This window comes from Poecilia latipinna, unplaced genomic scaffold (genome assembly GCF_001443285.1).
Source record: "Poecilia latipinna isolate Pla-1442-1.1 unplaced genomic scaffold, P_latipinna-1.0 Scaffold959, whole genome shotgun sequence".
Taxonomy (NCBI): Eukaryota; Metazoa; Chordata; class Actinopteri; order Cyprinodontiformes; family Poeciliidae; genus Poecilia; species Poecilia latipinna.
In genome coordinates this window covers 141,734-169,542 of record NW_015113575.1, presented here as the reverse complement: position 1 = coordinate 169,542, position 27,809 = coordinate 141,734, and the positions used below count along the sequence as shown (strand labels likewise).

Below are 27,809 nucleotides of genomic sequence, written 5' to 3'. Positions count from 1 at the left end.
TATTTTTTTCTGGCTATGTTTCTTTAGGTTTAAGATGTTGGGTCAGCTGAAAACAGCAAATTTGTGTCTTTGGTAACACTTTATTTGAAGGGGGGTGAATAAGACTGTCATGACACTGGCATAAACATGACATAACACATGTCATGAACATGAATAAGCCTTCATGAATATTTCTGACTGTTGTCATAAAGCGTCATTCGGTAAATTATGACACTTCTAATACAAAGTTGACATCATTCAAAATGTCTTTGCTATGACAACTTGACATTAACCAATAAATCATTACTGTTTAAACTTTACCTTTAATAACATAAAGTTACCTAATTTTTAAAGTGCAATCAGTAATACTTTTATAACAAATTTATATCAGTAATGATTTCTTGGTTAATGTCAAGTTGTCATAACAAAGACATTTTGAATAATGTCAACTTTGTATTAAAAGTGTCATAATTTACTGAATGACAATTTATGACAACAGTCATAAATATTCATGAAGGCTTATTCATGTTCATGACAGGTGTTTATGACAGTGTCATATCAGTCTTATTCAACCCCCTTCCAATAAAGTGTTACCGAAGTATTTGTTGTGTGTGTTGTCTCCTTAAAATAAATCTAAATTATGAGGTTTCAAAATTAAGTGGCCAACAAACCATTTTCGTGTTTTGCAGATTTTGCTCCAAACAGTTTTCCATGCCGCTGCTCGCAGTGCGGGACTCGCCCACAGGTAAAGACACGGAGTGCAAAGCGTGTTGCTCCTGGACAGGATTTTAAGAGGATTGTGTTCATCGTTTTTAAAAATAATGTACTTTCCAGTCAGTGATGACAGAATGCTGTAGGACATGCTTGGGCCCCAGAAGAGCAGGAAAAACAGAACCACCACTATTATGATCAACAGAGACTCTTTCTTACGGTCTCTCTCCGGGCCTGGAGGCTCTCGGAGAAGCTGGACTCTGACCACGAAAAAAAGCCAGCAGGGCCGAGCGCAAATCGTGACACCGCACCTACTAATGGCACTTCCGGTGGCAGGTCTGACACCTGCCACAAGTGCCACTGTTTTCGGGTCTAGCTGTCAGTGTTGCCAATGCGTTCGGCTGACTTCGGCTGACCTCGGCACCTTCCAAGGGTTGCCACGACCTCATACTGGCACCTCCCACGCCTCACGGACCGCTCTCGCCTATTTTTGCTGACGAGATTTAGGGCGGCCATCTTATAGCGTTCGACCGCTCCACTCAGCGTTATATGTTTAACAGGCACAATGACGTATTTGAACATTTAATCTTTCATAACACGCTGTTTTGTTACTGGAAACCTTATACAAACAGCTATATTTATAAAAAAAAATTCATTTTAAAGGTTTTTTTTAATTGTATTATACATAGTTAAGCATATTTAAATATGCTTTGTGGGGAAAACAATAGAATAGGAATAGAATATTCTTTGGTGACAGCTTCTGTGTCAGATTTAATACGTTTTTTTCGCAGAAAGATTTATGTCAGCTGAATTCCTACACTTTTTCGTATATCATTATGTATGAGTCGTTCATCCTATTCACTAAAGTTCATCTGAATAATCCAGACGACTCCTTCCGTCTTTGAATTAATCAAATACACAGCAGGTATCAGGGATGCCATTGGTTTCAGCACCTTTGTAACAGCTGAGTCTGGCTTCCACTAGAGCTGCCGTTAGGTGTCCAGGATGTTTCAGATAGTCTTTTCATGGTGAGGCTGCTGTGGATTTGGTGACAAAGGGGAATTAATTTGGGAATTAATAAGATGGAAAAAGTAAAGTTTCAAGAGGTTAAATTAACAATGTGAAGTGTACAGAACTAGAACTTATCCTTTAAATTCCTATAAACAATTCAATCTGGAAAGACTCAGACGAAGAAAAAGGAACAATTAAAACAGGAATGAATAACAGTTCTTTGGCACTCGGGCCCCGGCAGCTGATTTGACCTTAGATTTGATGTGAATTCGATGAACATCCCGATAACTGATTAGGGATGCTCTCCCCCAGGGCCCGACACTGGTGGTGGAGGTCTGGAAAGGGTGCCATCCTGGAGAGCCGAAGGATGTGGGTGGAGAAGGGGAGGTGGTGGGTTGAACACAGCTGGGAAGCGGCTGACGGCTTTGGTGTGGATCCTTTTATGCAGAGCTTGATTGATGATTGGACGCGCCGGGTGAGGTCCAGCGCTGAGGTCGGAGATGAGCATGACGCCGATGGGCGAACGGAGGGGATGGAGTCTTCCAGGTTGAATTTTTGCTATTAGCTCCATGTCCTAGTCTAACAAGAGCAAATATGTTTGAATAAGATTTGTTGTTTTCACTTGCTTGTTTGTTGTTGATCCCTAAAAACATCAAAAATGTTTGACTTCACAAAGAGAACTGACCCAAAGACAGAGATGGGTAGTAACTATATTTGCTGAGTTACATCTACTTGAAGAACTTTCTGGAAAACAAAAAAGAAACATATTTTTGTGTATTTTTACTGTGCTGTACGTTTTGCTCTGTGCTGTGGGCTGTGCTGTGATTCTTTTTATTGCAAAGGGACTCAGTCCTTTTTAAACTTTTGTCATGTTTTCTTTAGCTTCACTGTTTGTCAGTCAGCCACCAAACACTGTCTTAAAAACACAAAGCTCCGCATTAGTCTTTGTTGATCAAGAATATTGAATATTTAGATTATATAAAAATAGCATGTATATAAAACTATATGGAAGAAAATCCTTATTTGAAAAGGTTGTATTGGCTATAACTAAAACCAGTATAAAAGAGTAGAATAAGTCAAGACCACAGACGATAACCTTCAGTCGCTCATGTGTTGTTATGAGTTTTTTGAGCTGCGATCCACCAGTTGGGAGTTCCTTAATGAGATCAAAATGGGTTTTGGAAGTTTTTGATGCAATGTGGACATTTCTATTGTTTTCTGCCATTTCCACCAGTAGGGCATTTCATATCTGCTTTGAGAATGGACACTTCAAATCTTTTTCCACAATCTGGTTGTAATTCATAGGCTATTTATTCATTTTCATGCTGTGCTTGTTGCCAACTTTACAGAAAGCAAAATCACATAATAAATTAGAGGAAAAAAAACACATTTGTTGTAACACCAAAGCCTGCAAAAGATCTCTCAACCAATTTTGTTTTTTCTTGCACGTCTAATTTTTAATGTTTATTCTACTGACTCGCATATTGAGTGTAAAGCTGTTAATAAATTTTTACCATAATATATGTATATTATTCTGTCTTCAAAAAGACGTTGTAAATGTCAGTTGTTTAACGTGGAGTTTTTACAATAATTCAGTCGTAACAATGGTGTTTCTTCATAATTATTTCCAAAATCAGCCATAGATCCAACCCTGCAAGACAAGAAAATATATATCAAGTTTAAAGAAACAGAATAATCATTTACCAAGTGTTTTTTTCAAATGGCAAGCAAATTATAAACATTGTTTTCATAAATCTGAGAGACAAAACATATATATAAAATAAAATAATTGAAATATATAAATAAATCATTTTCACAAGCAAAATAATTATTTTAATTAAAATTGAACAGTTTGGTTCAAAGCTAAGCTGAATATTTTTCAGGATTACAACATACACACCTCATGTTCAGATTGCCCTTCCCTTTTTGGTGACTTTCTTAGACCTGAATCAAAGAAACAATAATATCACTGTGAGAGCCAGAAGTCAGATTGAATGTGAATCAGTTTGAACGTCTCTGGACAGATCTGAAAATGGCTGCAGACTTCTCCCATCCAACCTGATGGAGCTTGAAAAGAACTGCAGAGAAGAATGGGAGGAACTACATAAAAACAGGAGAGCTTGTGTTTTTGTTTGTTTGTTTTTTTTGTTTGTTTGTTTGTTTGTTTGCATTGCCTTTTAATTCCTGTTGCTCAAAATGTGCTATACAAATAAAATTACCTTTACCTTTACCTTATGACATTACATTCAAAAGACTGAAGGCTGTTAAAGGTGGATCGACCGGAGGCTGTGAATATTTAAGTAAATCTGATTTCTTGGTGTTCTACTTTTTAGAACTGTTCATAAATTTCAAACTTTGTTTCCACCTTGTCAAATTGGGGTATCTGGTTGCAGTTTGTGCAGTTTGGCAGAAATTGACTGTGGATATTTTCTAGATGCACTGCGAGTATTTCCCGTAGTTTTGGCAGCATTTCCCTGTTATTATTATTTTTATTTATTTAATATGTGCGTTAGCCAATTGTGACCTGTATGACGAGTTTTGTATGTAGCATAGCGGCAGTTGTTGCAAGTATTTCCCAATGCTGTTAACATGTAGCGCAGCTTTCCTTTGTTTTCTGGATAAATCAACATGATTTCGGAAGCTTAGTTTCCCCATCCGACTGTCGACTGTCTCACCAACCGTTTGCGTGTTTTGCAGCAGCAGCAGTAGCACATTTTGCTCCACACAGCTTTCCACACGGCCGCTCTGAGTGACGGACTCGCCCACAGGTAGAGAGACGGAGTGCACAGAGCGTTGGTCCTGACGAGGATCTTCAGAGGATTGTGTGCGTCGTTTCTGAAGAAAATGTTCGTTCCTTTCAGAGCGTGTACAACAGTGAAGAACATGCTGGGACCCCAGAAGAGCAGGAAAACAACCACCACCACTATTACGACCAGCAGCGACTCTTTCTTACTGTCTCTCTCCGGGCCTGGAGGCTCCCGCAGCAGCTGGAATCTGGCCACGACGAGCAGCTTAACAGTCATAGACACTTTGGTAAACATTATGACAAACAGACTTATTCTACTGTAAGCTACGATGTCTAATGTTTTGGATTTCGGCAACATGTGTTGGATGAGCCCCTGACCGTACATGTGCACCCAGCTGTAGACGTTCACAGCGATAACAACCTTTGTGGAGATAAACCGAGCGTAAAAGAAAGGATGGCAAACAGCAAAATATCGGTCAAACTGCGCGAACAAAAAGGTCAGGATATTAACCCCCAGCAGAGTGGGTATAATGTAAAAAGACCAATTCAGATATTGAAATCCCACTTTCACATCAAACAGAAACTGGTAGAAAATGCCGCATCCGGTTAGAGTGTCAGAAATGCTGGTGTTTAACATAAATATGAAGCGATGCTGTGTTAAAAGAGCCCGATTGGCAATGATGCCGCACACCACAGAGCCCGCTACGAGAACGGTGCTGACCCCAGCCATGATGTGGAAAATGAAAAGAACATAGTCTCCTGGAGAGGTAAAGTCAACACACAGAGACAGAAAAGTCGCGTTGATGTCCCGGTTCATATTGGGAGGGAGCAGCTCAAAGCCGATCAGCTGCACAAACCGAGAGTTTCAGCTGTTTTAAAGCCTTATTCTTACTGTCGATTGAACGGTTGTTGATGCATGTAGGAGGAGACTATGCTGCCAAAATTAAACACAACCAATACAGGTAAAGATCGAAAATGATAGATATAGTTTTTAATGTATGTCGTTCAGAGTAACGTGAAGAAACTGTACTCTGGTTTTACTTGTTTTTAATCACATTTAATGGTTTTCATACGACAACGCAAGTACATACTAGATACCGTTTTCAAATCAGTCTTGGGGGACGAATTTTGGCCCAGTTATCATTGCAGAACTGCTTTAATTCGACATCTTTGCTCAAACAAGAACGACCAATTTCATATTAAGCCACAGCATTTTAGTACTATTTAAGTTCAGCCTTTGGCTATGCCACTTCAACACCTTGATATCACTCTGTTGAGCCATTTAAAGCTGGACTTTGTTGGTACATCATCATGCCAAAATTATGGTTCCAACATTTACCACAGATTGCACGCCACCACCACTGGTAATGATATTTTATTCTGAAATCCTGTGTGCAAATGAATTTAGACTGAACAAGAAGTTCCACTTTTGTCTCATAAAGCCACAGAATATTTAACAAACATGCTTAAGGATCATCAAAAACATTTTGGCAAATGTAAAATTGACCTTTCTTTTTCTAATAATTGACAAAATACTGGAACATTTGAATTAAGAGCATTTTTACCAATCTCCTTCTTATTATCTGTTTGTTTATTTATTTATTTGAATTGCCATTAATCATTGCCTTGACAATAGCCACTCTTCCTGAGATCCAGGAAAAGTAGCCATTGTTGAATTGTGAACACCAGTCATATCCAATATAAGAAGGTTGGAGAAATGTCAACGTGGTGGACCACAACAAGTGGGCCATTTTTCGGTAACACTTTATTTGAGGGGGGGTGAATAAGACTGTCATGGCACTGTCATAAACATGACATAACACATGTCATGAACATGAATAAGCCTTCATGAATATTTATGACTGTTGTTATAAAGCATCATTCAGTAAATTATGACACTTTTAATACAAAGTTGACATTGTTCAATATGCCTTTGTTATGACAACTTGACATTAACCAAGAAATCATTACTGTTTAAACTTTACCTTCAGTAACATAAAGTTACCTAATTTTTAAAGTGCAATCAGTAATACTTTTCTAACAAATTTATATCAGTAATGATTTCTCGGTAAATGTCAAGTTGTCATAACAAAGGCATATTGAATAATGTCAACTTTGTATTAAAAGTGTCATGATTTACCGAATGACACTTTATGACAACAGTCATAAATATTCATGAAGGCTTATTCATGTTCATGACAGGTGTTATGTCATGTTTATGACAGTGTCATGTCAGTCTTATTCACCCCCCTTCAAATAAAGTGTTATCCATTTTTCCAACTTAAACTTTAAAAAAAATGATGCTTCCCCACCACATAATGAACATGTTGAGTTTGACAACATCCAGCTATAAACACAATATGAAAGAAAATTGGAAAAATAGTGCGGGAGTGGGAAGGACTTCCAGCAGTTGGGTCAGTTTCAGAAACAAAAAGCTGTTAGTGATTCCGGACAAACCCATATGGGACCCATATAGTCTGCCCTCCTTGTCCCCACATGGGTCCCACCTAGGCATGCTGGCTGGGTGATTCATATGAAATCATCCAGGTTACGAGTTTTATTAAAGAAAATAAATAAATAGAACCAAGGCATGTAAATGTTTGACCACTCAGAAAACAAAACCACAAAACACAGGAACACACAAGAAGAAATCGAAAGAAAGCCACAAGACGCTTTGTCTGCTGTTCCGCATAAGCTTTGTTGGCGACACAGGAAATACATGGGGGGAAGTGTACAACACTAAACTTGTTGGTGAACATGTAAAATGTAAAATAAATAAATAAATAATGCTGCACATCACCTCATCTACCCCAAAAGGAGTAGGAAAGACAAAAACACGCTAACCTCTATTAAGCTGATTTCAACCAATGTAAAGTATTTTAGCAGTTGATATGTGACAACAACAAGAATCTATTACCGAAAGGGTGCCTTTAACAACCAAACTCAAAAGATACATTTCTTTTTTCAGCGTATGCTAAGCTAACTTAAAATCATTCAAGTTCTTCAGGTGGAACGAGTCAAGGAGCTATCCGAGGTGCTGAACCTTCAGACGGGACTGAATCAGCTATTTTTTTGTACACCACATTATCCGATACCCAACAATTTTGGTTGGGTGTCGCTTACTAAACAAAGTTTATTAAACAAGCTTCGAAGACAAAACTGATTTTTCGAATGAAGTTCATGTGCTCTTATAAGCGCATTTTCTCCGCCTGTGTCTTTCTGTTAGTTGTTTTATTTTCTCAGGTCAGCATGTGAAGTAGCAGTAATCGAGAGTTGCATTGAGACATCAGATACCAATATGTCTTCATTTTGTTATTTTCTTATGTTCATTTAATACGAACCACACACAAGTGGCAAATTATCTGGTGCGTAAGATTTTGTGTTTTTTGGTCATTTTCGGCACATTTTCAGAGTTCAGTTGGATCAAAACTGAACATTTTTGATGTTCAGTTTGATGTTCAGTTTTTGATCCAACGCGCAGGTTGGATCAAAAATGTTCAGTTTTGATCCAACCTGCGCGTTTTACGAGAAGACACGTAAGTTTGAATCAATGGTTTCACCTTGTACAAATTGTAATTTCTTATTTCGATAGATGTCTGCTTTTAACAGCACTGTCTGTCGGCACGTCCGTTAAATATGCTTACAATAATCAAAATTCACGGTTTGAAGTTTTTTGCTAGATTTAAACATGTTAGTTAACACTGGAAATCCACAATGTGAAATTAGTTCGTTTTTAACGTAAACAAATTAACATAAATAAATAAATAAATAAATAAATAAATAAATAAATAAATAAATAAGTTCAACAAAACGAACTGGACAGCTGTTAAGCAATTTCTTGTCAAAATTAAATATTTCAAAAGCGTTTCTTGAACTTTTTGCAAAATATATTCAACTTAGATCCAACTGGATATTAAGTTGGTAAATGAGTAAACACGTCACAGCAGATCGGGAAACTGCTTTTTGACTGTTTTTGCACTTTAAAACAACACAATCACATTTAAAAATCCAGATTATCTACTAGCAAACATTTTTAAGCGTTGCCTTGTGCTTTTCGTTTCGGTCCATTGAGGGGCATAAAAATGCATTTTTAGAGAAGTCATATTAATTTGTAGGTTATTAAATACTTGCAGGGAAGTATATCTTCTTTATTATAGCTTTGATGATGAAGGTGCTTCATTAAAGGTCACTTCGGTCATATTGAAGGCCACTCTATAAGAGAGCATGCACTGTGTTAGATTTACTTCTCACATATAAGATAAAATCTGATTTTGATGTAAACGCTCATTATGTGCCCTTCCTCCAGGGGCAGACCTTCCGCCACACGCTTCTCCATACCGCCCTGCGCAGCGCCGGGCTCCCCCACAGATACACGGCCGGAGTGACCAGCGCGTTCATCCGCGCCATGGTGGCAAACAGGTTGGTGGCTTCATTCCTGAACCTGAGCCCCTTCCCAGTCAGCTGCCGGACAATGATGTTAACAAAGGACGGGCTCCACAGAGCCAGGAAACATATGACCACAAACACAATGATGCGCAGAGACTCCTTCTTGCTGTTCCTGTCCGCGCTGGGCGCCTCTCTCACCAGCTGGCTCCTGGCGATGACGTACAGTTTGACCGTCATGATCACCTTAATGAGAACTATGACCTGCAGGGTCATCACACCGAACGCGTTCATCTGAGCCGCCTTTGAGATGGGCACCAAGGTCTGCGCCGTCAGGATCGAGTAGGTGTAGATCCAGCAGAACCCGCAAACTGAAATGACAGCAGGCCTTGTTATGTAGCGGTTGTAAAAGAAAGGGTGGCACACGGCAAAGTAGCGGTCAAACTGAGCGAAAAGGAAGGTAAGGACATTAACACCGAGGAATGACGGCAAAATGTAGAAGGTTCCGTTCCTGGAGGGGTAGCCCTCTTGGACGTCGAAGAGGCCGAGGTAGTAGACCGAGAAGCCGGTCAGAGTGTCACTTATGCTGGTGTTCAGCATGAAGATGAATCGGTTCTGGCCTCGCAGGGACCGGTTGGATAAGATCGCGATGACTACCGAGCCGGCCACCAGCACGGCGGCGGTGGCGAACAGGATGTGGAAGATGAAGACGAGGAAGTCCTCTGGGCGGTCAAAGTCCACCGACAGAGGGACGGTGCTGTTGAGGAGCATCCTGGAGCTCCAGGAAAGAAGCAGGTTTCACCGCTTTTTATAGGCTGGACAGCGTTGGTTGGGAATGAGACAAACCTCCAGAGAGGAAGGGATTCATGATAGATAGATAGATAGATAGATAGATAGATAGATAGATAGATAGATAGATAGATAGATAGATAGATAGATAGATAGATAGATACCTATGAATTTTATTGTTTTTGTGTTTATGATGAGCAATGGAGTTGATGAGAACTCCAAGGGACACTTGTAAAATTGACACTGCACGTTTTGTTTTCTATTGTACGTTATATGCATTTTTCAAACCATCATGTTTAATGACCTAACAAATACACATTTTATCATGTGTTGTGTAAATATCTTAAAATTGTACAGTAATTCAATACCTTTTGGTTTATCATTTGCTGCCACTGCCACGATTTGAACCTGCTGTATCTCTTTTTTGAAGGACACAAAACCTCTCAGTTGATTGCTGAGATAAATTTGCTTTGCGGCCACAAGAGGGCGCACAAGACATGTTTCTTTCTTTCAGTGGGTTTAACACTAAACCATTTCACCAGAAGGATTTTCACAAGAATTTCAGTTATGTAATGGAGTGGATTGTGTTATAAAAGTTAGATGTAAATCATGAACAGTCTCCAGGTTAAAAATTGCATTTATATTCAAGGTTATATTTCAGTGCAGCAGACTGTAAGCAGTGATGGTTGCACAGTCTGACAATGTAGTTGATAGAAGGAATGACCAACAGTAAAGTTGTGTGTTTTGTGTGTTTAGGATGCAGCAGCTGCTCACTGTAGGAGCTCTCCAGCTCTGTAGTGGTGAGGTGAATGGGATTGGAAACATTGTCCAAGACTGATGTAATTTTTTTGCAAGAACATTAACAGTCAACTCACAACAATATTCTAATATATTTAAAGCAAAAATCAAAGAAAACAAAGCAATTATTGTCTTCCTGTTGGTTCTCAGTTAGAGTTAGTTCTGAACTTTGAATGAGCCATTCTCATACATGGATGTGTGTTGTCCTGCAGCATTTCATTATAACCCTGGTGTCATGAAACCCAGGTGCTACAGGAATATTCTATTTTGGTTACATCTGCAGCAGCTTTACTGTGTCCTTTTTATGGTCTTGTGGCAAAATCAGTACTTTTATAGCTTATTTGTAAAAATGCCTTTCTTCTATTAAGTTCATGGAGCGTGTAAGTTTTAGTCGTCTTGACAATAATCTCAAACCTGAGCAGGATCTCTGCGTCTTCTCCAGAGTCACCATGAACCGGTTATCTGCTTGCTCTCCCCGCCTGGTCTGTCAGCTTAGCTGTGCAGACACAATTTAAAACATTAGCAGTTAGTGTAGTAGTAGTTTCCATTTCCAGGTGATGGAAATGGAAACTGTAAAATGTCCAAAGCTTAAGATATATGGGTTTATAACCCTACCCTGCTTTACATTTCTTCACAACTTTCTTCTTGACTTCTCTGCTGTCTTCATTGGACTTCAAGAACATCTGAATTGTGCTGAGAAACTGTATTTGCTGAAGTTCAAAGCATTGTATCTTAGGTACAAGAATGATGGTAAAAGATTCATATATTTGTTTGAATAAAGGAATATAAACCTCTGCCACTAATTAGTCGCTGCTCCCTGTCTATTTTTACCAGGAAACTATTCTTCAAGGGAATTAAGTTCGCTCAGGTTAATACCTTCCTGCATCTACATAAGTCAGATGAGAGGGCAGGCCCTCTGCTGTTCCCTTACAGCTCCCTCACTAAGACTTTGTCGCGCCATGAGGCTCTGAGGCGTTTTCTCTGCACCTATGACTAACTTCAGCCATGTTCTGTCTCCTGTATTGCCTCTGACGAGCTTTGGCAACGTGCTGTTGTTTCTTTTCAGTATTGCCCTTGCTGCGGCGATCATCTACCTGAACGTGTCTGTGTTCCTCTCCATCCTTCTGAGCAGGTCGCTGCGCAGCGAGAACCGCTTCATGTACATGCTGAGCACCTGCCTCAGTGACATCTGCACCGGCGTCTCTTATTATTACGCCGGCGTGCTCGATGTGAAAGATCATTTCCAGTCCCCAACCCGCACGTTTTACATCGTGCCCACGTTTCTTGGCCTCTCCTTCATGGCCATCCTGGCCGCCCAGGCGGACCGGTACCATGCCGTTACATCTCCATTTAATTATTCCCAGCGCATGACCAGAAACAGAACCCTGTTAGTTATCTTCGCCTACTGGTTCTATGCGTTCTTCATCGTGGCTGTGCAGAACCTGGTCCCGGTAGGGACAGCTACTAAGATCACCAGCATCGGTACATTTATCGGGAACATTTTCGTTGTGGTTATAATGATAGGTCTGAACATCAGGCTGTTTATCATCGCCACCTTCCAGCTGGGCAGGGAGCCGCCCTCTGAGGAGAGGGACAGCAAGCGCTCCTCGGTGTATCTCATTCTGGTGGTGGCTGTGTTTTTCCTGGCGGCCTGGATCCCCTTGTTCTGTCATATTATCGCCTGTAATTTCATTGGCACCATCTGCTACACCTTTGGGAATGAAGGCACCGATCCTCTTCGCATTTTGCCCAGGGTCAACGCCGCTCTGACCCCTGTTCTGTACTTGAGAGGGTGCAAAGCGCTGAGAGTGGCGCTCTACTCCACAGTGTGGAGACCCTGTTGTAAAAACCGGTGAGGTGCTGATCGTGTTTTTTATTTTTATTTTTTAAATCAATTTTAGGCTGTTTAGAGACACATTTTTATCACACGTTTAAACTTCACCTATCAAATTTACTGTTTTGTGTACATCTGAAATACTTCTAGGATATTAAACTAGATTACAAATGAATGACAGAAGAACAATTTGTATGAATGAGAATAGGTGAGTTAAATATGAAGTGAAAAATAACCTACTCCAATCAGAGTCATACTGAAAGCCTTCTAACTGTCACAGTTCAGAGCTTTTCTTTCTTTCATTTTTTGCTCTTAGCATGACAGCTGTGTTTTGTGTTGTGGAAAGGCCTGCTGACCCAACCTCTTCTGCTCTCTCTGTACAGGCTACTTCACCGACAGGTTGGCCCCTCTAAGCATCCAGACCCGGCTTAGTTGAGAAGTTGGATGGATTTTTAGCATTCTTTGCTAACTACCATGTTTTTTTTTTCTTGTGTGCTTTTTGTTGGAAGTTGTTCGGTATTTCAACTGGTCTTGATAGGTTGGTTTGTTCAATGTCCAATGGAGATTAATACTGAGAATTGATCATACTGCATTTTATATTAAGTTGTGTAGTTTATACAGAAGTCTAATAAAATAAAAATTTCAAGAATATGTGATTTCCTTCTTAAGACAATGAGCAGTTGAGTTAGCTGTGCCCTTTAAAGCTTTGTTTCTATCATGGTAGCTTTACTGCTTTCAAAATGACATAGTTGTCCAGATAAAATAATATATGCTTAAGCAGGTGTGGGACCTAAATTGTCAAATAAATTAAACTGTAGCTATATTTAATGTCCATCTATCCAGTCACAACATATCACTACTTTTGCATTTATTCTTTATTTTATTTTGATCTTGATTTAAGAAAGCATTCTTTTGACATAATCTGTAAGACTTTATTTCTCTCTGTTGCTGTTTGTGGTGAATTTGTTCATCTTACATTGTGTTTTCAATTAAATGTAAAGACAGTTAATATATTTTCACATTTTATTAGACTCTTCTTACCACAACAGAGATTATGTTGAATTTTAAATGCAGATTTGTGGAATTTACTTTTTTTTAAAAAAACAAAAAACAACAACATTGTTTTACTTTTTTTGTTTGAAAAGTCACTTAAAGTATAGAGTTGTATTCAGTAAAAGTTAATTTCCTCTGTATATATATGGAAAAAGCACATAAGAAATCTTCATTCAGACTTTTTATGTGGTATCCACACTAATGTATAATCATCCGTGCTATTTTTCCCTATTAATTCTTATAATTTCAACACAATTCCATGTCGTTTAGGTCCCGTTACTGAAATCATGTGTAACTGTGCAGTTATATTTTTTATTTTTATGGATTGGTTCTGCATTGCATTAGTTATTTGTAAGTAAAATCTGTGCTTCTTGGCCAGTAGATTAAAAAAATATTCTATAATGTTATTAATTAAGTAATTAAGAAATAAGGCTTTTAATAAGAATATGTTATTTGAAATATCATGTGTACAAATGAAACAAAGTGGTGCAATTTTATTTTATTTTTTATTTATTTATTTATTTATTTATTTATTTATTTATTTATTTATTTATTTATTTATTTATTTTGCTTTTTCAACTGTATTGATGCTACAGAAAGATGCATATGGAGCGTACTGCGAAGACATAATTTGAAACCTGACCACACGGGGTCAGGAGAGAGCTTTGGCACGCAGCCATAATATTCAAAACAATGCCAAAAGCAGAAGATTTAATATATTATATTTATTTTATAAAATAAAGTCACCATTTCTTCTTTTGAGCAATTGAGAAAGTAATGAAGTGCGGTTTGTTTACGAAATTTGAATCACTAATACAGATCTTAAAAGACTGGGTTGGACCGAAACTCATTAAGGCTTCATCCCGGTTTCTATTGGCTGGAGGAGGGTCACTGTTATGGGAGGAGGAGCCTGAACAACGTCACACTTCCGCACATCTGGTGCCCAGTCTTTGAACCCCATCATTCGTATGATTCATTTCTTTTATAATTATTTAAAAGGGGGTAAAGGACAGATAAACATTTGTTCTATACACTGTAACAGAGCTTGGTAGATTTATGCAATAACAGGTCACCACTAATATAACACATGTAATTGGGCTAGCTGCTTCAGTGTGTGTATTGAAAGGGGGACTTTCTGACATTCAAACGTCCACTAATGAGATTTGTGTAATTAAACTCTAGCAACACGACATTTTGCTAAAGTTTGTGGTTTTGCAACAAATGCTGCAAAACCACAAATGATTTTGCAACATTTGTTGTTAAACTGGGATCGAAGCTAACTAATTGCTCTAACAGGCAGTCTTTGATGTTATTTTCATGTTCCTCTGTTACGGAACCACTATATTTCAACACCTAAGTATCATGTCTGGGACATATGTTTGTGTTATTGTGAAACAGAATATAAGTTGTGTCCTTGGAATAAAAAGCCCGCCCAGAAAACCCCCCCTTTCTCTGTCTCTCTCTTTTTCTCTTGTCCTGCCATGTTGCAGGTAAAGTTGCCAGGGGTCTGTGTCTGAGAAAGTGGTCAAACCCTCCCACAGTGGGGTGTGTGTGTTTTCTGCTGCGCTCTGGGTTGGTTTCTATTCAAATGTGGGTCAGGGGTGAGGAAGCCTAACGTCATAAGCTTGCAACATGGCGTCCCGAAGGCTGTGAGATGAGCAGGAGGATGGTAAAGAACGCCTGAGAACGGTCCTACCGATGTAAAAAGGTATTTTCAACACGTTATTTCTCTTTACGGTGGCTTGGGAGTGGACAATCGGGGCTGCTTTGGTGTCTTTATGTTTGGCTCGGCTGCAGGAATCGTAAGGGTATTTTTCCCCTCTTCTCCGGCGTGCCAACAAAAAAAAGGGGGCTCTGCTGCTGCTGGTTGTACATGCTCTACCAGGCTGCTTGGCAAAGCTGTGAAACACACCCCGGGTTTGCAAAACGCTCATCTTGAGTTTTGGTGCTTAATCGCAGAGCGCATTGTTTGCAAATATCGTGGCGTTTATTTTCGCGTCGCAAGACTCCCACGGGAGATGCCCCACAGGACGGCTGTGTATACCAGATAATTACCGGGGCTGGTTGGCAGAGCGCATCAGCGACGAAAGAAATGATCTCCCCTAGAAACACTGAGATGTTTTCTCCAAGGGTCTTTTTCCCCCCCTCTCAGGTTAATGATCTAAAACGCTCGGAGAAATTTTCTGAATGGAAAATGTGATCAATGAAATGACTTGTTTTGGTCGATTGTAGTCATTTAAAAGCCCACAGGACCATTTCCCAAATGGAATAAAAATCCCTCCCTTTGAATTTTACGCACTGTTTTTGGCACAATCACAGGCTAATTATATGTTGGTGTGAACTGCATTGTTTATATGTAGGTTAAGCCCCCTTCCTCTTAGGTAGGGCCAATTAAAATGATTTAATGCGATTGACGTGCGTATACGATCAACACAATATAGAATCTGTAGCACATGAAATGTTATTTTCAGTGGTCTTCTCGTTAGACCGATGCGATTTCTAGATTACATTGTATAGCTTGTTTTTTTTTTTTTTTTTTTTCACGGGGCATGCTGTGGGTGTAGCGTTACACTGACCCACAAACTGCAGTGTTTTATGGAAACGGTGGCGCATGACTTGGATTTCCGCGTGTAAACAAATTTCTTTGGTCCAAATCTGATCATTATGCGCTCTTATTTTTAACTTGCAGACTGGGCCATTCGCATTCCAACAATGTATGTGCTCAGGTGTGAAGTGAAGGCAGCTTTGCTCCCAAGGTGATCAGTGTTGTTTAAGTACCAAGGGGCATGGCGATAATAAGGCACAGGAATGCCAGTAATGCGTGTTTGCCTTGAGTGGCTCCTGTTTTTCTGTCTTGGTGTCTTAAAATTTTCCATCTTGCTCCTCTTTCTGCTGTTGAGTGGCTTGCATAGTGGTAAGCCGTAGTGTAAATATAAGGTAGAGTGTAGAAGTTTTCACTTGTCTGTAGACAGGCTTGTCTGTAAAATGACTGTTGAAATAATATTACATAGTCTTGTTTGCATTTCTGTTACTCATTGTTTTCTGTTTACCCCTCTTGTGTGTGGAAAGTTTTAGTTTTTTGGAGTAATGTAAAGATAATAAGAGCCAGGTAATTTGAGCATTGCAGTTCTAATATCATTACCATATATGTAATTAGTTTTTTTTTTCTTTTTTTTTTTTTTACATAGACATAAACCAAGTTACGGAATAAACACAGTCAATGTTTATTAGTGGATTTTACGTGATGTTTTTTGTTGTTTTGTTTACAGTGAAGCACTGGGAGTGTAACTATTTGATTTTAGCCAGTTAATTATTCATATATCTGCTTCAGTTGAATATCTTAAGAGACACAATACTCAAGGCTTGCCAGAAGTTGTTTTGTTTCTGTTACTTCATTAAGAGTGATTAGTGGCTGTGCTTCGTTCGTTTCCCATAATATGACTGCTCACCTTTTTCTGCGACTGGTAATATTCCTAGAAATGTGTTTTTATTGTTAATGCAGGAAATAATGCTGACCTTTTCTGTCAGCTGATGGGCAGTATGCAGCAACATGTGGGGGAGGGGCAGCTCCAGTCATCTGGGGAAAAAAACTCAAATCACTCCAGCACTTTCGGTGGCCTATTAATGTTTTAATGAAAACTTGGACCGGTTTTGGAACCGTTCTAGTAATTCCAACTGTCTCTTATACAGTTCATTAAAAGAATGTTAAACCTTTAAGATCGGTGTGACAAAAAATGTACCAGTTTTGAAGCCATAACCTTTGGTAATCTTTGTGTTCCTTGACACCAGAAACCAGCCCAGGCCTATTTTCAACAACCTTTTATCCCTCTTGTCTTCCCCGGCTGCTTGAACCTATAATATGAAGATTTCTAGATGTTATTTTGGCCGGTCACACCCAGCCAGAGCTAAAGTTCAAATGTTCAGTTGTTTTTCCCGTCAGTCTTGTTTATGTTTTTAAACGTCAAGGGTTATTAACACATTTTGACATCGGTGAAAGACGCCTCTTTGAACCAATCAGGGATAAAATGATGCATATATTATAAAGGCTATAAGCACCAATCAGTTATCTTCACTGTAATTTCATTGCACAGCTGTTTTACCACCCATTGCAGTTGCAGTCAGATAATTGTGCGACCTTACAGTGAGGGTCAAATCAATTAATTCAGACCATTAAAATGACCAAGTCAACTGATCAGTGTGACAAGTTTCATTGATTACTGTATGGGCAACGATTTCTGGCCTGCAGGGTAATGTGAGGCCTGTGTTTGTGTGCCTCATATGATTCTCATGATCAGCCGGTTGCCTCACCCTTCTTGTCCCTTCCCCTCCTCAACATGCACTCAGCATCCTGTGTGCAATGCAGTCATGGCTTACTGTGGCATGTGTGGGCAGTAAGAAGGCTACTTAGGCTATATGTTCTGCTGACATGTTGGACGAGGACTTATAGATTGTAGCTGCTCTGCTCTGTGCAGCCTGTTCATAGACAGTTCGGTTTGTTCAGTGGATAAAACACCTCGGGGCAGGGTTGTTGTTCGTCTTGAAGAAGAAGAATGTGGAATGTATTGCTGATAGCCAGAAGGTTATGTGCAGTTTAAAAGTTGGTGGGAGAAGGGGGAGGGCGGTATTTTGTGGAACGTTCTCTCCACCCCGCCTGCTGCTTCTTAGTCCAACCAGAAGGCATCGGGTCGTGTGGGGTTGTTACTTCGTTTTACAAGCCAGGGTGAAGTGGAGAGGTCTTATCGCATCAAGTTTATTGTGTCAAGACAGAGAACCCTTCATCACATTAATCATATCTTCAGTTCTCGGTGAGGTAGTTGATCACCTCACTGCTGTGTGAGAGCACACAGTGATGTATTATGCGTGTTACAGCAGGCTGGCACACAGTTCAGTGAAGGTGTAAGTAGTATCGTTTCAGTCTTTATCTAATTTCTCCAGGGTAACTTTGGGCAAGCCATGAAATACAAAAGTACCACTGATGACGCAGAACAGAGAGTCGTGCATAAACCAAATCACAAACTGGAGGTTGTTTTTTCTCAAAGGGATTGCAGAAAAAAATTAATTAATTCAGTGTTTGTTTTTTAAATCAAGCTAGCTTCTTGCAGATCCTTAGCACTCTCTCAGACTAACTTTTGACTTCTGTCACCTTATTCCAAGAATAAAATCATGGATTTCTTTATAACATAGGAGGAGATAGGAACATCATTCAAAATGCATTTTGAATAATCATTCATTATTTATAATGGGAGCAGAGGCAACGTCACACCACTGTGTGAGAGCAGTCGCCATAAAACAAGGTTTTACTGTTATTCTAAAAACAAAACAAAGTTATAGCTGAAATACATTATTGTCTTTATCACCTTATAGTAGCAGTTAGCAGAGCTAACATGACTAAGCCTCTGTTTGTATTCCTTAGAGAAGTTAGATCGTTACTTTATCGACGAGATTTCTAAAAAGACTCCTTTTCACTATTTTCAAAATCCAGGATGTTCTTTTAGAGGCTGGAAGCTCAGATGAAAAACAGGATCATTTTCTTCATTCATCCTGCTTATCTGCTGACAGTCTTGCTTTCTAACTCTCTCTGTCGCTCCCATGGTATGAATAAAATGCAGACGTTTAAAAAAGAAAAAAAGTTTTTCTTCTAAATAGCGTCTGACATGCTGCTGACGCCATTTTCAACCACTTCAGTGATGGTGCTCTTTACTCGGTCACTGCATCTATGCCAAAGAGTAGGCTTGTCTTTAGATGTGGCGCTATCACTGATTTTAAAATGATTGGATTTTCAAGTTCCGTCAACAGACCATTTATGTGCTTATCTCTTCTCCATATACGAAAGCATATGAAAAATCATTAACTTTATATTTATTATTATGTCTTTCTCAGGCTTGAAATGCTTCCATCAGCACTGTTGGAAGCAAGGAGACATGATCTGACACCGTAGCCCAATGATGCTGTTTTATCTTTCTTGTATTATCTTTATTTCATCATATAAATATTCTTTGTTGCACCTTGTTTTTGAACATAATTTCTGTATTAACTTGTAAAGGCTTGGATTCCATGAATTAATAACTTAGAAATATCCTAATTCTGTTTCCATTTATTTTCAGTTGCAGGTTTTTTGCTTGAATAAAACTAAATTATCTTGCAGGATTTGTTGCCAAAAATTAATATTGGTACAGCATCAAGTTCTAATGAACATTAAAAAAATATATAAAATTATAGAGCATTTTCATTAATTGAATATTTTAGTTGATTTATTTTTTTTGTCTGTAACCAGGATTCGTTTTTATGTTCCCTATTGCAAAGCTTAAGTTAATAGATGTCTGTCGATTATGCATTATTTGGAAACTGTTGCTTTAAGAAATTACAGACTTGCTAAAAATGTGCTAGTTTTATAGCTGAGAAATTAGTTCCCTATGTTTTATTACATAGTGGCATGAGTGAAATGGTGCATAATAAATCTTGTGCACCCTCTACTCTCTGTAAATTTAATTTAGCATATCTGTTTTGTTTTAGTTATCTAGTGTCATACTGGTTGGTACCGTACACAGAGTAGCACTTCGGCAGTTCTCTCAGACCTCTCAGACCTACTGCAGGGTAATTCCTGAAAGGAAAATGTGTTTTGTTCGACTTCTATATTAGAAACCTCACAGCACTGGTACATTTGGGGTTCACTGCCCCTCCTTCTCCACTGCACTGCACCCTTAGCAGGACCTGTTTGTCTGCAGCGAAGCCGATCTGCCTGAATGCAAGAGTTCTAACCGACGTTGTTTTTGCAAACTGAGCAATAGCAAATTTAGTTCATGTACTTCCCCTTTTTTAGCCTTGCAGCAGTGTTGTTGTGTAAATGTTTGGCTTTATTGGTGATCTTGCACCTCTGCAATGTTTTGCTGTCGTAGGATGTTTAACAGTTGCATTCTGTTCATGGAATTGGATTGATGTGAGGAATTCCAGTAAACAACCAGCACTTACCACGATCTAAGTCTTTCATCAGCAGATATCAATAATTCTCTAATTATTTATTTGTTTTTTGTTTTTAAATATCTGAAATACTGCCAGACTGGTGGCATAAACTTTGCTGTTTTAGCCACAGTTTTCACTCTGTGCCGTTATGAGGCACAGTGGCGAAACTTGAAACTGCTGCTGCACAAGTTTCTCAACAGGTTGTTGCTAGGTGACCAAAGAGTCAATGAGTTGATGCCACCAACCTCGCTTAGCTGGCTATGAGAAGTTGAGCAGCTAAAGCCTTTCCTCTGCCTACATCCCCCAGAATGCTGTGCGGTTCTGGATCAGAGTTCAGTGAATATTCTTCATTTTGAATATTCTATCAAATGTATTTTCTATTGATGTTGGTCATACGTTTATCATGATATAAATTGTTATTGATTTATTGTCCAGTCCTATTTGATAAATGATTTGGTTGTAATGCAGATCTTGACATATTTTCTAGAGAATGTAGATGTTTACTTTATCTTTGAAATTTCCAAAACACTGCTACCATTTCCACATCCAGAATCTTCTGCAGATGGAGGTCCAATGCTCAAAAAAATCCAAGAAAACAATTTTACTGTATTCTGCTTAGACTTCCTGTTATGTTAAAAGTTGTGCTCTCTCTCTGTTCTACAGTCTGAATAAAACGGGGATGCTGACATGCTGTTGTCTTTGAAATGGCTTCTTATATCTCTGAGCTTCATTCGACAGCTGACTGATTCTTTACTTGGTAGCCATGTCCAACTTGAACAGTCTTGTTGATGCACTGATCTGGTGGCATTTGGTATGGTTCCCTGACCGATTGGAGTTTTGAAACAGGGCTGCTTAAAATCACCCAATACCAGTGACCAGCCAATTTCTCAGAGCTTTAAGTTGCTTTTTGTTAAAGCTTATGTGTTTTGTCATCTTCGATATCAACAACTTTCACAATTCATTAACCTTAAATAGTATACAAAGGAGTTAGTTTTATTTTATTTTTGCTTTTTATTTGCATGACAGAAATTGTGAATGATGCCACATGTGACGCAGCTCAGACAGGTGAACTATTGCCTGTGTGACAGCAGAATAAAGGGGAAAAAATAAGCTGCAGTGTTCCTTTGGGTGCATCTTTGTAACAACAGTAACCAATTTGTAAAACATGCATTCAGAACCTGCTGGCTCTCTCTGTTCTCGACGTGTCCAATACATTCACATGTACTGCTTTTCATTTATGCCAGAATTTAATAATTCAAGGCGTAGAAACAGGCTTTTTCCCTGTGTAACCGCAGGTTTTTACCATGCATGTATTTCCCCGTTCCTGATACCACCTTATTTACTTATTTATTGGTGTAAGCTAAGATCTAAAGGTCCAAAGATGGACCGCAATGGCTGCTCCTGCCTTTAGCCGTTTGCAGCACATAGGTGTAAACATAAAGAATGGTTCACTAAAAAGCCCATCTGTTGCATTTAATCTCCTCATTGTTTCTTGGGACTTTCTCACATCTATGAAGAAGTGAAAGTCTGGTTATTGCAGCTTCCATGAGTCCTCAGCGGTTTGGCCTGTGCCCATGCAGCAAGGTCAGCCATGTTGAAATGGCTCTGAGGTGGTTGCCTGGTGTTTGTATTTCAAACTGGCTTTGCACCATCCCCCCTGCCCCCTCCCCCACTCCCTCTGCCCACCAGCATACTCCTCTTTCTGTGCGTTGTCAGCGTGCGTGTGTTTAAGTGCTCCGTGTTTCAGAGCACGCACACACACACACATAGACCCATGTCTTTTTGCTCTGTACATGATTGACTCACCAGTCTGCATGTCTCTGCCACTAATCCTTTTTTGTGTAGATTGTGAGCGTTCGATGGCAGCTCGTTATTGGGCTGTTGTTTAATGTAATCAGAGTGAACGATCGTCATCCAGGTTGAGTGTTTTTAAAATTCTCAATCTTGCTCTCTGTCTGTTGCGAGTTGATGACCTTTCACAATACTAGGGTGTGTTTTGTTATTGCGCCAGAGGACTTTGCCTCACCTCTGCCTTAACTCTTTGCTCTCTACTCCCCCCCTGTTCAGGAGCTTACTGCTGCAGCCCACTGCTCCCTCATTCACCTTTGTTGCATGAACTCTTACTCTGTTAGGTTTGCTTACTTGATTTTTAATCCAGAAAGTCCTTGTAGGAGAAAGAGGAGCTGTAAATGAGGTCAAACCTGATCATCCACGTCTCTGGAGTAACCAGTTTAATTCAGAGGTGGCTGATATTTATACACTGCTTGGGGCACTTTAAGGCTCGCTGGTTAAGTCATGAATCAGCACATGGGTATGCTAACCAGATCACCTCACTCTATTTTGTGGTAAACATCCATGTCAGCTCATCTCCTCGTCAGCAGGCTTCTGATAGAAGTCAAGGTTGAATCTTTTAACATGACGTCGCCTCCTCTATCATTAGGCCTTAGTGTTTTAAAAGGTTAACTCTGCAGGGAAGGTAAGCTGATCATCTGTCTCTACAAGAGCAAAATGCCCCCTGGCAAGTTGCAGTTCAAGTCCAAGTCTTACTTTGGGTCTTATGTGGTGCCAGAGCAGGTCTTATTTCTTTTCCTGATCAGTGATCATGCCATCTGTCAGCTGACATGCCAGCCATTGCAGAAGGATTAAAAACACAGGAAATGCTTTTGCAGGCTAAGTCTTGCAGGATCATCTTTCTGATGATTCCTCTACATTAGCATTTCTTCTTTGACGTTGGAGCACAATCAGCTGGCGTTTCATCCCAGCCGATTGTGATTTGGCTCCAAGTCATGAAACTAGTGGCATTTGTTCACTGTTGCACTTCGGGTAAACACTTAGGGCGGTAACGTTTTTTCTTTCTGTTGCAAGAAAGAAAGACATCTCTGGTGATTTTGGCTGGTGACTGAAATCAAATGATTTTCACCTTGATCCAGCCTGCCTGATTACCAGCCAGATGAGTCTTTCTGATTGTAGAATGCATCATGCTGCTATTAAATCTTGCTGATTGTGCTCTTCGGTGTATAATTTGCTAGCAAGGGAGGAAGACTCAAACTTAAACATGTTCAGTGTCACTAATGCGTTTAAGAAAGAAGCCAGAAGAAGCGGAAAGATGTAAGAATCAATTAAAAGTGAAAACTGTAACTTCTATGACATGTAAAAGATTCAGTTGGGTTGTGAGAGAGGAAGCAAAACTTTAAACCGATAACAGAAAGGCTGAAGGGAATTCGTCAATGTTGCCCTATGCTTCCTTTGAGAGCTTAGCCTCTGCTTGTCATGGATTATACTGGATCTGAAAAATGGCAGCCATTTTAGAAATCTACGGGTTGCGTGAAGGATCCAGATTTTCTACACAATGCACTCAAAGACAAAGTTTCTGCCATTTTAGCTGGAATAATAATGCTGACAGCCAAAATAAGGCGCTAAAGCCAGTTTAAAATGGTTTTATATAACACAATGTATTAGAAGTGGAAAGAAAACTGTGTTGCTGTAACTTTCAGTATGTGTTGTATGTGCAGCAGATATACGTAATAACATTTCAGCTCTGTTTTTGGACTTTAAACCTATCAAGTCTCAATTGTGATATCAGCGGCCGTTGTATTTATATTCTCCCAAATTATTTCCACTTTCGAATACAAGAATAATCCACCATTATTTGGTGGGACTAGGATGCTGAAGCTGCTTAGATTGTGGCTCTTGCTAGAAAATTCAGTCTTCCACAGATGGAGGTGCTGTGATGGTGCAGGTCTGCTGTAATACGTCTGTTTTCCTGGCCAGCATCATTAGAACATGGAGCTGAGACTACATGTATCCCACCCTAACTGCATATAGATCAGCAGTAATCCATTAGCAGCCCCCTGGAATCCAGCCGGCATGGCGCAGCACTGAAGGGGCCAGGGGGAGAGTGTAGCTGAGTGGGAGATGGGGGAAGGAGGGAGAGCGAGGGATGAGAAGAAGATGGAGGTGGGGGAGGGCTTCTTTTTTTTTCTTTTTTTTTTTCTTTTTTTGTGCTCCTGCGCTGGTTTCTCTGCTCTGGTCCCAGCCCCCTTTTAATGTCGGCCTGCAGGAAAAGCCTCTTGGATCCCCCCGTAAAGCATGCAGAGGTGTGTGTTTGTTAAAAGAGACTTGAATGATATATGGCTTCCTGGCTGGCATCGTAGCAGAGGCCCTCTTTTCTCCTGCAGCACTCTCCTCCATTACCGCCTGCAGGGTCGAGAGCCGTAGAGCCCCCGAAGCAGGTTCTGTGTTTAACAGATGTGGATTGTGTATTTCAACATGTCTGATTGACATTAGGGACAGCGAGCTGTTCCTGAGATGCGGTTTCATTCCCAGAGACACACGGTGGTGAGGGTGGGAAGATAAAAGAGGAAAAGATGTGTTGCTGAGAGCAGACGGGGGAAGGGAGGAAGACCATGAGGAGCAGTGTCACAGCAGATGAGGCAAGCCCAGGCGTGGACCTGAGAGTAATGATTACTTCAGCTGATTGTATCAGCCAGTCAGACTGTGACAGACCACAGTTTACAATTCTAACCTTGTTGCACTTAAACCTTGTTCAATACTGCCTGAAAAGGTTGCATTCTTGCGTTCCCCTTCCTACGTTGTCAACAATTGTTTTTGTTTACTTTCTGTTTTGTTTTGTTTTTTTGTTTTTTTTGCCATCTGGTATATTTTACTTTTGCGCCATGGTCAGACTGTTAATTTTTAGTCTGAAATTTTTTATTTCTGATTGAAAATATGTCCGAATTGAGGTGGTATTTTTTTGTGGGGGGATGATTTATGTGCTTCCTGAAGGTAATACTGCACAAGGAACTCCCCTGGGAACTGCAGAAATCATTTTTTTTTTCTCCTCTTGCCATTTTAATGACAAAAGACATGATATTCACAGATTAGCCGTACTATTATGACCACTGACAGACTGAGGAAGATTGTCTTTGTTAAAACAAAACAAAAAAAAAATTGTTCTGCTGGTTAAATCTACATCATGAGTTCAAATTGGCATTGCTTTGACAAATGCACCAACCTAAATCCCAACCACGCCTTTTACCTACCAAAACCAGCAGTTCCCGACAGTAACTCTTAAATCTGCTTAAGGTTGATTCAAAGACATCATAACGGATTTTAGAGCCTTTACACAGAACATTTCAAGCAAGGCTAATTGCATCTTTGCAGATTTTCTTCTGAATGAAAAATAATGAAGGCAAAAAAAAAAAAAACTCTTTTGTGACCTCCTACTGCTACACTCATCAGTCGCATATCGACATTTATTTAATGTGAGCTAGTAGTAAACTATAAACTGTTAACTTAAAATAATCTGCTTTTAATGAGGTGGCTTCCTGCAGCGTTTGAATTGATGCATGTTGGGTGTGAAAGGTTCTACAAGAAATGAAGAAATCAGATATAAAATGACACGCAAAAGCACAAAATGGTTGAAAATAAGCCCATTAAAGTCTGAGCGTCAGTGTAATTAATTTGATCTGCTAAGCTTTTTCCGGAATTTGAAGGAAAAAATGTTTGCCTGTGCTGCAGATCTGTATTTGTCCAGGTAGTTTATACTTTTCCTAATGAGCAACAAGTCGTACAGATTGTTATTCAGATTATCTGTAGTGTTCCTTAAAAAGTACCCTATCATTTGTTTTCATGCTAAGAACTTAGCAGAAAAGTTATGTTTTCCAGACATTATGCAACTTAAAGCTCCTGTTGCCTAGAAATCCTAAAGATGAGCTTTATACCATCTTAATGGTTCAAACTAGTATAACAATCAAATACTCTTAAAGCTACATGCTAAAACCAATCATGTAAACATGAGGTTTGACCCAACCTTTAGCCCTTATCCCTGCTGTTAATGGTTCAGCAAGGTTTCTTGTTTATGTATTTTTAGGAACGGCCTGTCGCACTGCATCACTGTAACTGATATTCAGACTTCGCGGGAACCATGTTTACCTTTAACCAAATAAATTTGAAAAAGATTTGAGACAAAACTGCCGTCTATAGGCTGATTGTTTTTTCTACCGTTTACTTTTTGATGTGTCCTGGTAAGACAAATGTGTGCTTTTTACTTTTAGGCTTGCCTATTTTAAGGAGAATCGTCTCCTTCCCTGTTGTGCATTATGAGAGAAAATCTCTTGGTTGGCACAAGGTTAAAATGGTTTAATTTCACACGCATTTATGGCTTGAGCAAAGCTTTTATCTGCATTTCTGTTTAATCTCTTTTAATTCTCCATGCTCTAAATGGTGGGAGCTCACTTTACCAGTATGCCCAAATCCTACAGAACCTGTTAGTCGTGTGCCAAAGACAGATTTGCTACCAGAGGCTAGATCCACTGCCACTAATATAAACATTGTTTTACATCTACTGCATGAAATTGGTGTAAGACATGGTTTTGTCAGAAAAAGTTCACTGTTATACATTGTAGGTAATCAGTGAATGAGATTCACTTGTCCTAATTCCATAAATGAGGGCCTCTTTGGAGGATCAAGTAGTGGTGTCCTTGTCTTTGAGCCACACCCTCCCCCTCCCTTTCTGCCCATGCTCCTGTGTAGTTTTACCTGCTCAGGTGTCACCTAATCCTTCCCCCCGGCCCTGCTGTGCTACCGACCCCCACCCTCAGACAATGGGGCAGGACTGACATTACCATGACCTAATGGAGACGAGAGTGATGCATGTTTCCACAGATGGCACCCCACAGAAACTAGAGTTTCTCTGGTAAAATAGGGAAAACAAGGTGAGAGGAGGAACTTTTGGGAAATGGTTACCTTACCCTTTTCTTCTCCCCCCGCCCCTTTGGCCTTTGTGCGAAAACAGCAGCAGTGTGCACAATCAGAACCGGATCCTTGTAGGGTAGCAATTTGTTTAAAATAGAAGAGGAGGCGGACTACTTGGTTCCAATTTCTCTACTGCCATGTTTTCTGGCATCTGCAAATGTGCCGATCAGAAGGCTGTCGCCGATTTCCGATCTGCAGGTTTTGTAAAGCTTTGATGTGCTGCTACCTATTTCTGAACAATAACATAAGACAGCTTGGATAACTTTTTATTTTCCACATTTCCTATCGTATGATCATTATTTATTTAAAACAAAAGCCGTCACTGTAAAGCTTACTATTGTATTTTTTTTAAACATACCAATTACAGAATTGACACTTTTCTGCTGCTTCAGCAACTTTATTTTAGAAAAACTTGAATTATTAAAAACCTGTTACCCTGTATGTTTCAGAAAAAATAGCTAATTCACTCTGAAATTTCTTAAAGGCTACCAATATTTCCAAGTCCTGCATGTTGCATGACATAAATTGAAATCTAAAGGTAAAACAGGAACTTTGCTTCACTATGTTTAACCGTCTTGTTATCTGTTGAATGATTGTCTCTCACTCTCCTTGGCCTTAATAAAACAGACATGTCAATAAAGACATCGGCTTCCTTTTTAAATGGCTTCCTACCATTTAATTTTAAATGAATTAAGTGAGAAACGAACAACGTTGAGTACAGATAGTAACTGTACAGATAGTACAGTTACTATCTGTACTCAACGTTGTTCGTTTCTCACTTAATTCATT

At 39.5% G+C, this 27,809-nt stretch overlaps 1 protein-coding gene across 2 annotated transcripts in view; it reads left to right on the top strand.

Annotated features, from left to right (window-relative positions):
* The first annotated feature begins 14,245 nt into the window (after positions 1-14,245).
* Positions 14,246-27,809, top strand: part of hic2 (hypermethylated in cancer 2) — a 20,349-nt gene continuing 6,785 nt past the window's right edge. Inside the window, exon 1 of one of the 2 annotated variants that reach the window (XM_015049762.1) lies at positions 14,246-14,270. The gene's annotated coding sequence lies outside the window, so the exon portion shown is untranslated. Of the gene's footprint in view, positions 14,271-14,798; positions 15,013-27,809 lie in introns of those variants that run through there. The other variant, XM_015049761.1, reaches the window with a different exon arrangement.